Raw genomic sequence first — 10755 nt, 5'->3', positions numbered from 1 at the left:
TATTTACTATGATATTTATCTAAATCAAACTTATAGTGTTTCTGAATTAAAATATTACTGCAGTAGATCATAACTTTTATATAGAACTAAAATTACTTGAGGACAAGTAAAAGTTAAGTTTGGGGGATTTTGACCAAAGGAAAATAGGTTGAGATTTTCATACCTCTTTTATACTGTTTTTAATGTTATTGCACTTTAAAGAAAGGTATTTTTGATGTTTTGTTGCAGGAATGATGAATTAGGGTTATACAAAAAGGAGTATACAAAGAAGGAGCAAATTTGGAGCAAAAAGGACCAAAATGTGGAGAATTACACTAGGGCGCCGACGGCGGGATCGACGGTTATGTGACATGTACAATGGATAAGGCCGGATTTTGGAGGGGTGCGTAAGCGACCCTTGGGAAAACTCATCCACATCTTTAAAGAGGAAATTTTGGCCAAAAATTAAGAGGGGGAGATACTTTTGGAGACTTTCGGAAGCTTGGAAGCTATCAAAAAGTTCCAATAGTGTGTAAATATTGTGAGGAATTCTTCGAGAGATTGTAAGAATGGCGGGGGAGGAGTGAGAGGTTTCTTCCTCCTTGCTACTTCGCAGAGGAATTCTGTGTGCTGTAAAGAAAGGAAAAGATTCAGAGGAACTTCGAGGAGTGTTCTTGGGGAGAAATTTAGAGATAAATTATTTACTTATTATAGTTTGTATGGCTTTGATTTTATATACGAATTCCAAGTTGTGTTTTGCTTTCGCCATGAGTTCTGAGTAGTTTTCTCTATCTTTCTCCTTATCTCGAGATTTGTGAAATAGTGATTTGAATTGGTGAAGCCATAAAAAATGTTTAAGAAATTATGATGATCTTTTCACTTCGATCTTAATTTACTTTCAATCTGACCAATTGATTTGTTAAAATATGTTGAGTTTGCAACTTAAGTTAAGATTACATCCAAGATTCAGGGAGATCAAAGCCCTTGGAAGTTGGGTGCAAATAAATAGGGAAATATTACTATCAGGCGTAGAATTGGAGATTTTAGAGTGACAGACTAAAATCACCAATTCGGTCCTATCATTTGGGTGCTGATGTGTAGATGTTAGCCCTCAGGTGAGGGGAACGTGGGAGCTCCGAATTGAGAGTCGGTATCCTCCCAACCTAGCCGCAGATTCAGTAAATAAGCGTAGGATTAGTCAATGTTTTTTATTCCTGGACCAAAGGGTAAAGAATAGGTATGCTCCTATTTGGCACAATATAAATTGAATGCCTGGACCAAAGGGTAAATAATAGGTATGCTCCTATTTGGTGCAATATAAATTGAACTAATTCATTTTATCCATTCACTATAATTTCTTGGCAAGGAGAAGGATGCTTTCTTATATATTGAGTATCACAATTAAATGTTATTCCCTATAATTAGTTATTATTCAAACTATCTACTTATTTCAATTGCCTATTAGTGACAGATAAGCAACTTGAATATCGTTGTAGTTGAAGTATTATTTTTTATTAAATCTTAGTTCGTAGTATTATATTTCTCCCTGTGGGATCGATATATAGGACTCCATTAGAGCCCTATATTACTTGAGCAATACGTATACTTGCGTTGATAATTCAACTTTAACATTATTGAATATTATATCTATACATCTTTATTAAATCAAACATATATATATAAAGTTGCTGTCAAGTTTTTGGCATCATTGCTGGAATTTAAATCTTCTAGTAGTGTCATCAATTTCTTGTAATTGTTGACTTACAAAAAAGGTCAGTCAATAACCCACATATATATTAGGATTTCATACTCTTAACATCATTATAAATGTGATGATCATGGGATCTGACACAAATTAAATGAGTTATTCACGAAGAATCAAATTATTGATATCTTTCAATTATTGTGGACTTGACTGGTGAATTTGTTGTGCAATAGATGAATTATCTAAAAGAACAAATGATGGTGACGATAAAGGCTTTGAATAATGTGTCGATAGATGTTTTACATGTCCATCTACCATCTACTTCTCAAATTAGAAGTGCACAAAAGAAGAGATTTAGTAGCTACAATAAGGAGAATGCAAACTTTTAGTAGAGAACGATGAGACGTAGTGTCTTGATAGTGTGGATTCCTCTTTTTTTTACTATGGGAGAGAGGATGCAAGACGTTGCTTGCAAGAGATGCAAAGAGAATGCATTCAATAGAGAGGTTGTTGAAGTGGAGATGCTAGGGAAATTCAAGATTTTAGCTTTAGAATATAAAAGAGGTGGATTAGATCATTTCAATCATATGACATCAATTGAGTTAGTCGTATGTCTATCATGAATTAATAACCTTCCAATATATCTTCCATTCTTTATGAATCTCAAATAGTCCACCCGTTGTTAGTTTTACAAAATTCTAATTCGTAATCATCTCATACTTTAAGTTCATATGCACAATTGTTAGAGCTGAAATATTGCATAAGAGTTTGCAAACTCTATTGCAAATTCAAGTGCTAGAAGAATCATTAAGGATTTTTATCCATTGATATAAAGAGAGGTTGGAGGTTACTGTTCTTCAACTAGCAGTCATGTCACTCAAGCACAAGGCTTAAGAGAGATTTATCGCACTACTCTATTGGGCTACAACATTTGCTTAGCAACATTGGAACAAATCAACAAGTGGAATTTGCTATGATTTTCCATGCTTCAAAGAAGCAGGAGTTTACCTTGTTGAATATGTAAAAACAAACTTTAAGAATGATAACCTCATCCCTCTGAGGGGCAAACTCACGTCAAAAAAGGTAATTTAAACAACAAATAGAGTTCAGGTTGCCACCTCCCATTTATCATGATAGCTAAAACTTCATTAGAAGTCTCGACAGTAGGAATCATTCAAGCCATCCAAAATAAAAAAAAAATATATATTTTTTTTCTAAGATTGGCAACAACAAAAGCTAGAGGTAGGTTGCTCGAATATTGTATATAGCACAAAGATCTTGATCACAACATATAGATTGTTGAAATTTGAGAAATTTGATTAAAGAATTAATTAAAGTAAAAAAAAAGTGGTCATCATGCCTGAGGCGAGCATAAGGAGACAAGGGAAAGCACTTGTTGAAGGATGTAAGGAAACTTCTTGCATAAAATATCTGCATTAATGAAGTGTTCCTTTAAATCGTTTAAGGAGACAAACCATAAGCTATATGTCATTCTAGCCTCTAAAAACATTGCTTTGGTGAGGTGAACTTGGCAAGTTCCTCTTGGCCATCGGTTTCTAAATAGACACCCATTATCTTCACTAATGTTGGTTTTCCTCCAAATGATGTAGTTATGGTCACTACATTGATCACAAACTATCAAATCAACAATGTCCTAACAAACATAAGAAAATTTAATAAATATAATCTTCAAGAGTGTTTATGACAAGATAAGCTTGGGTTCTTAATCCTCACATTAGGCCATTGTTTGGCTTTTTAGAGAAAGATAGAAAATTGCTAATTGTCATAGAATTAACTATAACTTGGGGATAAGATAATAAGAAATTCATAACAGTGATTAATTTTATTGTAGCTGATTTGTCAGTTATGCAAAATGTAATCTTTTGCCAACTCTTCTTGAATAGCTTCTAAGTCATCGTCTCAACCTATCATGTTATTGTTGACCTTACTTTTGGCTAACTTTAATTCAATCAAGCCCCTAGCCTCTCTCTCATAGGCTTAGGACTCCCTGCTAGTGCCACCTAAGTGATTTGTAGCTCCATGTTGGCTGGCTCTAGGAGAGCTCTAATTGAACCCTAACTCAACTCATGTGGTTGAGAGTATAGTGATTAGTTGAATTTTGAATAAAGGGAGCTCAAGTTTAGTTAGGTTAGGCTCAGCCTTAAGGTGGCTTATGTGGTTTGCTTAGCCCAAATCAAATTCAAAATTGAACCTAAATTTAAGATTAAATTATTCTGAAGCTAATTTAAATTAAAATCTAACTTAATCAAACATGAAACCAAATTAATTTTAAAGCCTAATTAAATCAAAAGCAAACTCAAGAAAACCCAAACTTAGATTAAGTTGGCTTAAGCTATAATTAAAATCAAGTTAAATTGTGAAGTTAGACATAACTTTATTAGACTATCCCTACCCTAAATATGGTTCGAGATAAATTTAAGCTAAAATTTAAACTAGCCTAATTCAAGCGTAAGTTGAACATAAGTCTAATTAAAGCTAATTTAAAATTACATTATCTAACCTTAAAGTCTAATTTGAACCCGATCACATTGATGCCCAAAATAAATTTTGAGATAGGTCAATCAATCATGCAAAGATGAGTGTTTTTTTTTTGTTAAAGAGCTCAAATGGCTTCGCATTTTATTTCATCAAAAGGGAAAAATACAAAGAAATAGGCCCGAGGAACCTATCCACACCCTATACAATTCACTCAAAACAAAACAAAAATCTTAAGTTCCTCCACCTCAAAAGAAAAAAAAAAACAATGCACACAAAACAAATAAAAGAAAATATAAACACCCAACAAATGAAAAAACAACGGTCAACAAAAACTAGAAATAAGATCCATAATAGCCAATTTTGAAAGAGTTGGAGGCACCATAGTGGAAACAACAGTAGAATTCCCATGAGCACTTGCTTTAGCCGCCCAGTTAGAAGCCATATTACCTTCCCGCTTAATATGCAACCATTGAATATCCATATTTTTAGATAAAAATAAAATATTTTTCATTTGATGACTAATACTACAATGATGTTTAATATGAAACCTGCAAGATTACTAAAGAATAAAAGAAATATTTCTATAATAATATGTTGCCAACCAAACCTTCGAGCAACACGTAGAGCAAAAACAGCTGCATCCGCCTTAGCTACTAAAGGAAAATTTGAAAAAAAAGCAGCCATAAACAAACAAATTATAAAACCCAAAGAGTTTCTATAGATGCCACCCACTCCAACTGAATTAAAACTCCAGCTACCATCCGTATTGATTTTAATGAAAAGTGCTTTTGGTCAGCACCATAAAGTTCTAATAGGTCTCTTAAACAGTTTAACAACAGACAACTGTAAAGAACGAAAAACTCCCAATAGTTTACCAGTACCCTAAAGTTAGGAGAAAGCATGACTCTTCTTCATATAGTTTAACACCATACCAACCGTATGATTAATGTTCGACAGCTCTTTACCGTGCTTGGTATTATTACGTGCCATCCAAATAAAACAAAATATAATAGCAGGCACATTGTGAAAAAAGGAGAGTCCCAAACTACTCTAATCATTGTAAATGGCTATAATGCTAACATAACTTCCCCAATTCTTATTAATATGAAGATAAAACAAAACCATCCCCCATATTTCATAAGCAAAATGATAATTATGAAAAATGTGCGTAACACTTTCTTCATCAGATTTACAAAAAAAGCAACGTGAAGAAAGACAAAGACCTTTCAATTTCAAAATATCATCAGTGAGTATAAATTTATTAAGCACTCTCCAAACAAAAAAAGAAATGGATAGCTTCACTCAACTATTCCAATTCCATTTCAAATCCATACCATGGTAATTTTGAATTGATTTAGCTAGGCTTGGAAGTAGAATCTACAATAGCATTTTTAATATTAGGCATATCACGCATATCTTTATTAATAGGAAGAGAAGAAATAAAATTTGCACCTGTAACATTAACCAGTGTAACCAATTCCTCTTGATTCCAACTATTATTGATCCAAAGATCAGAAATAGTAATATTGATAGGGTGTGGACCCCCATAGAGATCAAACAAAGGGCCCTTACCAACCAATCTTCATACCAAAAGGAAACATCACTTTTGCCAACATCTCAAAAAATAAGATCCTCCATTTTTTTATCAACTTTCACAATTGCACGCCATATGAAAGAATCATGATTACAGCTAGAAACATTTAAAGGATGTTGAATTTTACAATATTTAACAAACTATAAGGAAGCCCATAAGGAATTGTTAGAACGGAATCTAAACCACAATTTCACAAAATTAATTTCAATATAATCAGATAAGCTATGAAAACCAAGACCTCCTTTGTCCAAAGGCCGACAAAGTTTATCCCAACTTTTCCAATGAATATTTTCTTTCCCTTTACTATCCTAAATAAACTTGTTAAAAAGTCTTTCCAACCTTTTAACAATCCCAACAGGTATATTCATTACTTGTAAAGCATAAAAATGTAAGGAAGTAAGAATACTCTTTAAAAGTGTAATCCTCCCACCAAATGAAAGGAATTTATTCTCCTAACACAGAATTCTTTTCTGAATTTTGTCAACAAGATCCTAGCAAAGACTATTTCTTTTCAAGCCTTTATGCAGATTAAAACCTACGTAAGATAGAGGAAGAGAAGCCTTTTGGCAATTAGTAATATCCATAATCCAGTTCTTCCTACTAGCCATAATAAATTTGGAGCAAAAGAAAAAACATTTGGAAGTGTTAAATTCCAAACCAGAAGTATCTTGAAATATCTGAATATGTTTCCATAATCTTTGTATAGATTTTTTGTTTGCATTTGTGAAGATGATTAAATCATCCACAAAGCAAAGATGAGAATGATCATTCCCTTATGAATATAGTTCATACTCAGATACTTAATATAAAGATCATTTAGGCCTCTTGATAAATAATAAAAAGCAAGAATAAAGAGATAAGGAAAGAGCGGATCACGTTGCTTGCTTCCTTTAGGTTGAAAAGAACCACATTTGTTACCTTTAATAAGAAGAGAATAATAATTGTTATTAAGAATTTTGTGTATAAGAGAAAAAAATTCCTGATTGAAACCAATTACCTGAAGTATATTAAGAATAAATTTCCATCGAATGAAATCAAAAGCTTTACGGATATCCATTTTGAATATCACATTACCCCCTTTGCTCTTCTTATCAATGCCCATAAGAAGTTCTTGAACTAGAGGAGCATTGTCGCAAATATTTCTATCATTAATGAAGGCTGTCTGATTAGGACATATAATATTATTAAGAATAGGCTGAAGCCTTGTAACCAAAATTTTTGAAATCACTTTATTGATAACAGTCTTAAGGCTAATAGAACGGAAAGCATCCCAAGAGGAAGGATTATTAACCTTAGGAAGCAAGACTATATTAGAGGATTTAAAATACCGAGGTAAATCAAAACCTCCAAAGAAATCTTGAATAGTAGCAGTAAAATTGGGTTGTATAATATCCCATCCATTCTTGTAAAATTCAACATTAAGCCCATCAGGCCCCGCAGTCTTGCCCCCTTCCATGTTAAATAAAATGTTTTTAATTTCTTCTAAGCATGGAACACAAGTCAGAGAATAATTATTAATATGAAGAGAAGAAGAATAAAGAGTGGAATTAATCTCAATGCCTGCAACCATCACTAGAAAATAGATTCAAAAAATATTGAATACCATCAGCTATGATCTCGCTGTGTGTAGAGATAATTCTCTCATCAGTCTTGCAAATTCTAGAAATAAAATTCTGCTTCCTATGATTACGAATGCAAGCATGGTGATAGACAGTATTACAATCTCCTTCCAGAAAATTAGTTTTAATTGTTTTTTGAGCATAAGAACTTTCTTGCATCGAAATAGTGTTATTCATATTCTGTTGTTCCCTCAATAACATTTCCAAATCCAGATTATTATTAGCATAATCGAACTCCATACCTTTCACCTTATTTTTAATATCATTAATCACTAACTGAAGGTTCCCAAAAACCTTCCATTTCCAAATTTTAAGTTTTTGCACTAAATTCTTTTGTAGCTTCCATAATTAAATCTCAGCTTTTCCTTTTCCATCCACTTTCCAATTATCCTAAAGAAAATGAGTATAATTATCATGAAGCATCCACATATTGTAAAAGTGGAAGGTATATTTTAAAACATTGAGACCATCAGTGATTTGAGGAAGAATAGGAGCATGATCCAAAGCCAAAATAGCCAAACGTATCACTTTATAATGTAAGAATTCACTTATCCAATTAGTATTTGCCACAAAACGATCAAGTCTTTCAAAAATCTATCCACAATGCCAAGTAAAAGGATTTCCTTGAAAACCCAAATCAAAAAGGCTAGCCTCCATAAGAGTGTCATTAAAATCAGCAATATAACTAAGGTTAGGTTGAACACTTCCTTTCTTCTTCGTAGCGGAAGAAATAATATAGAAGTCACCACCCATAAGCCAAGACTCATTCTTAGCATCAATAAGTTTAATTAAATACCAAAGCTCTAATCTAGATTGCTTGGAGCACCCCGCACAAATAAGAAAAAGAAGAAAAGAATCCTCTTGAATATGAACCTTCAGATGCAGCATTTGATAATCATTAGTGAGGACCTCCACCTTCACAAAATCCAACCACAAGAACCATATCTTGTTATTAATATTAGCAAGATAATTAAAGAAGCCATTCTTCGTCACATTTTTATCATTGTTACACGAACTAACCATAGGATCCAGAATACAAAAAATAATTTAATTTATAAGTGCAAATCAAATGCTTCAATCCATCAGTGGCAATAAACTCAGCTATTCCTCCAATATTCCATATAAGTGTGTTAATCTTCATCGATAATAAACATGCCTTTGGTGAGCCTCATTGACAAGGCTTCGCTATTAGGATCATCCTTATTATTTGAATAAATGACAAAAGCATCTGGATTAATATAGCTAAGTTCTCTATTTCCTTTGAGTTTACGCTTTCCAGATGAGCGTTGAACTATCCAACCTTCCTCCAATTTTGATCTAGTTAGAACAAGACTATCATCCATTATAGGACCCATCGTTAAACATGTTCATTCAAAAAAAAATAGTTTCAACACTCATGGAAACCCCTACATCATTTGCTAAATTTCCTTCAACATCATGATTCCCCTCAGGATTATCCGCAATAGAGATAATCACGTGAATTCTTGGAACAACAATGATATTATTGTTAGTTTCAGTATCAAGATTCATATCCGCACTAATGAATGTAGTAGATTGATTAGGCTCTAAATTTTCCGTATTAACAAACGGAATTTCTTGGTTTTGAGAGGGTTTAATATGACTCATATTCTCCACTCTTGAGTTCTTGAATTCTTTATTACCACATAATTCATGATGAGCATTAAAGAGATGAGTGAACAAATGACCGAACATCTTGCAATGAGTACAGTAACTAGGCACAAACTCCATTTCTACAGGCTACCAATATCCGTCCACTTCACTCCCAATCCAGACTAAATCATGAAAGTAAGTAGTAATATCCCTTTCGACGAGAACCCTGGCCACAGACGGTCTTGTACGATGAAGAGTAGCCATATCAAGCTTTAAAGGTTTTCCATATATCAAACCTAAAGAGAATAATATTTATTGATTAAATAAAAGTAATTTTAATCTAGAAAATATTATCCAAACCGACACAATGGGGTGCTCTTCCAATGGATTGAATTTAGGAGTTCATTTAAGGATCTCATGTGACATTTTTCAATGAAGATAACTTTCTTGGAAAAGATAGCAGTATAATCCTCCTCCTTCTGTAACTTAATCATGAGATTTTTACCATCAATAAGTCCTACTTTCCACAGACTAGATAAACCACATTCTGCAAAATATTTCCTGATAGCCTCAAATCGAGGATGAGCAAAAGTAAACTTACCAATTAAAGTAAATTTCATTGGATCTACTGTTGGGTATCTACTGACATCTTAGTATCATTCTCTTGAAGAATTAGCACCAGTTTACCATTTTTCTTTGAAGCTTTCTTCAATAGCCCATTCACATCACTTTCAACCAACTGATCTGTAAAAGAAGAAGGAAAAAGTACATCTATCAAAGGTGGGTTACGAACTGTAACCACATCCTTATATGATAAAAAGGTATTACAAATCAGGGAAGCCATCCAAAAACCTAGAAGATGCAAATATGAGTGTTGATCAAGTACTATACAGATAACGAGTCAGTGAATTGATCCCATGGGAAAAGGGACAAAATCTTTCTAATAATGTAAGCTCGAGTGTACTACACTACTGAATCTAGCTCAAAGTGAACTTAGCGCAATACGTAAAGATCTAAAAGTCCTAAAAGAAGTAGTAAATAGAACATCAAACAAAAATGGAAGCAACAGAAAAGGCTGAGAGCAACTTTGAGTCTTTCAGAGATGGTGAGGCTCTTGCTCCTATGATATAAATATAGTGTTCTTTCGATGTTTTTTTTTTATGTGTTCCCCTACATGATAGTTGAAAACCAAGAATTCTTCATTAGCCAATGTGTAGATAATAAGAAGAATTAAATATCATATTACATATAAAAGACTAAAACATGCAGTGTTTATAAAGATTTGTCTATCCCCCTATTTAGGTTGTAATTCCCTAATGACAATATGTTTATTTCACAAGGCTATTTGTTTCACTAGGAGATGGTTATAAAAAGTAGATCATAAGAAGTTTTAGCAATATAATTGATCAGATTATTAGTAAATGAAGATCAAATTTTAAAACATCAACCATGGAAATTCAAAGGTGCAAAAAGCATTTATTGGGAAAACTCATAGTAAAAATAATGAGGAAATCCCTATCCTTACATCACAAGAACATGAAAGCAAATTAATTATGAGATATGAGGTAGAGAAACATGGGAGATTTCATTACAAACATTAAAAAACTAAAGGCAAGAAAGTACACAAAAATCTTTAAAAAAACCTTTCATAAGTATAAAATCATGATAAATAGGGAAGAAAACATGGTATTTAAAGTAGAGAAATCATATGAATTTAGATCATATAAATTTTCCTAAACTTACATATT

Source organism: Phalaenopsis equestris, unplaced genomic scaffold (assembly GCF_001263595.1).
Source record: "Phalaenopsis equestris unplaced genomic scaffold, ASM126359v1 Scaffold001017, whole genome shotgun sequence".
Taxonomy (NCBI): Eukaryota; Viridiplantae; Streptophyta; class Magnoliopsida; order Asparagales; family Orchidaceae; genus Phalaenopsis; species Phalaenopsis equestris.
This window is presented reverse-complemented; position numbering follows the sequence as displayed.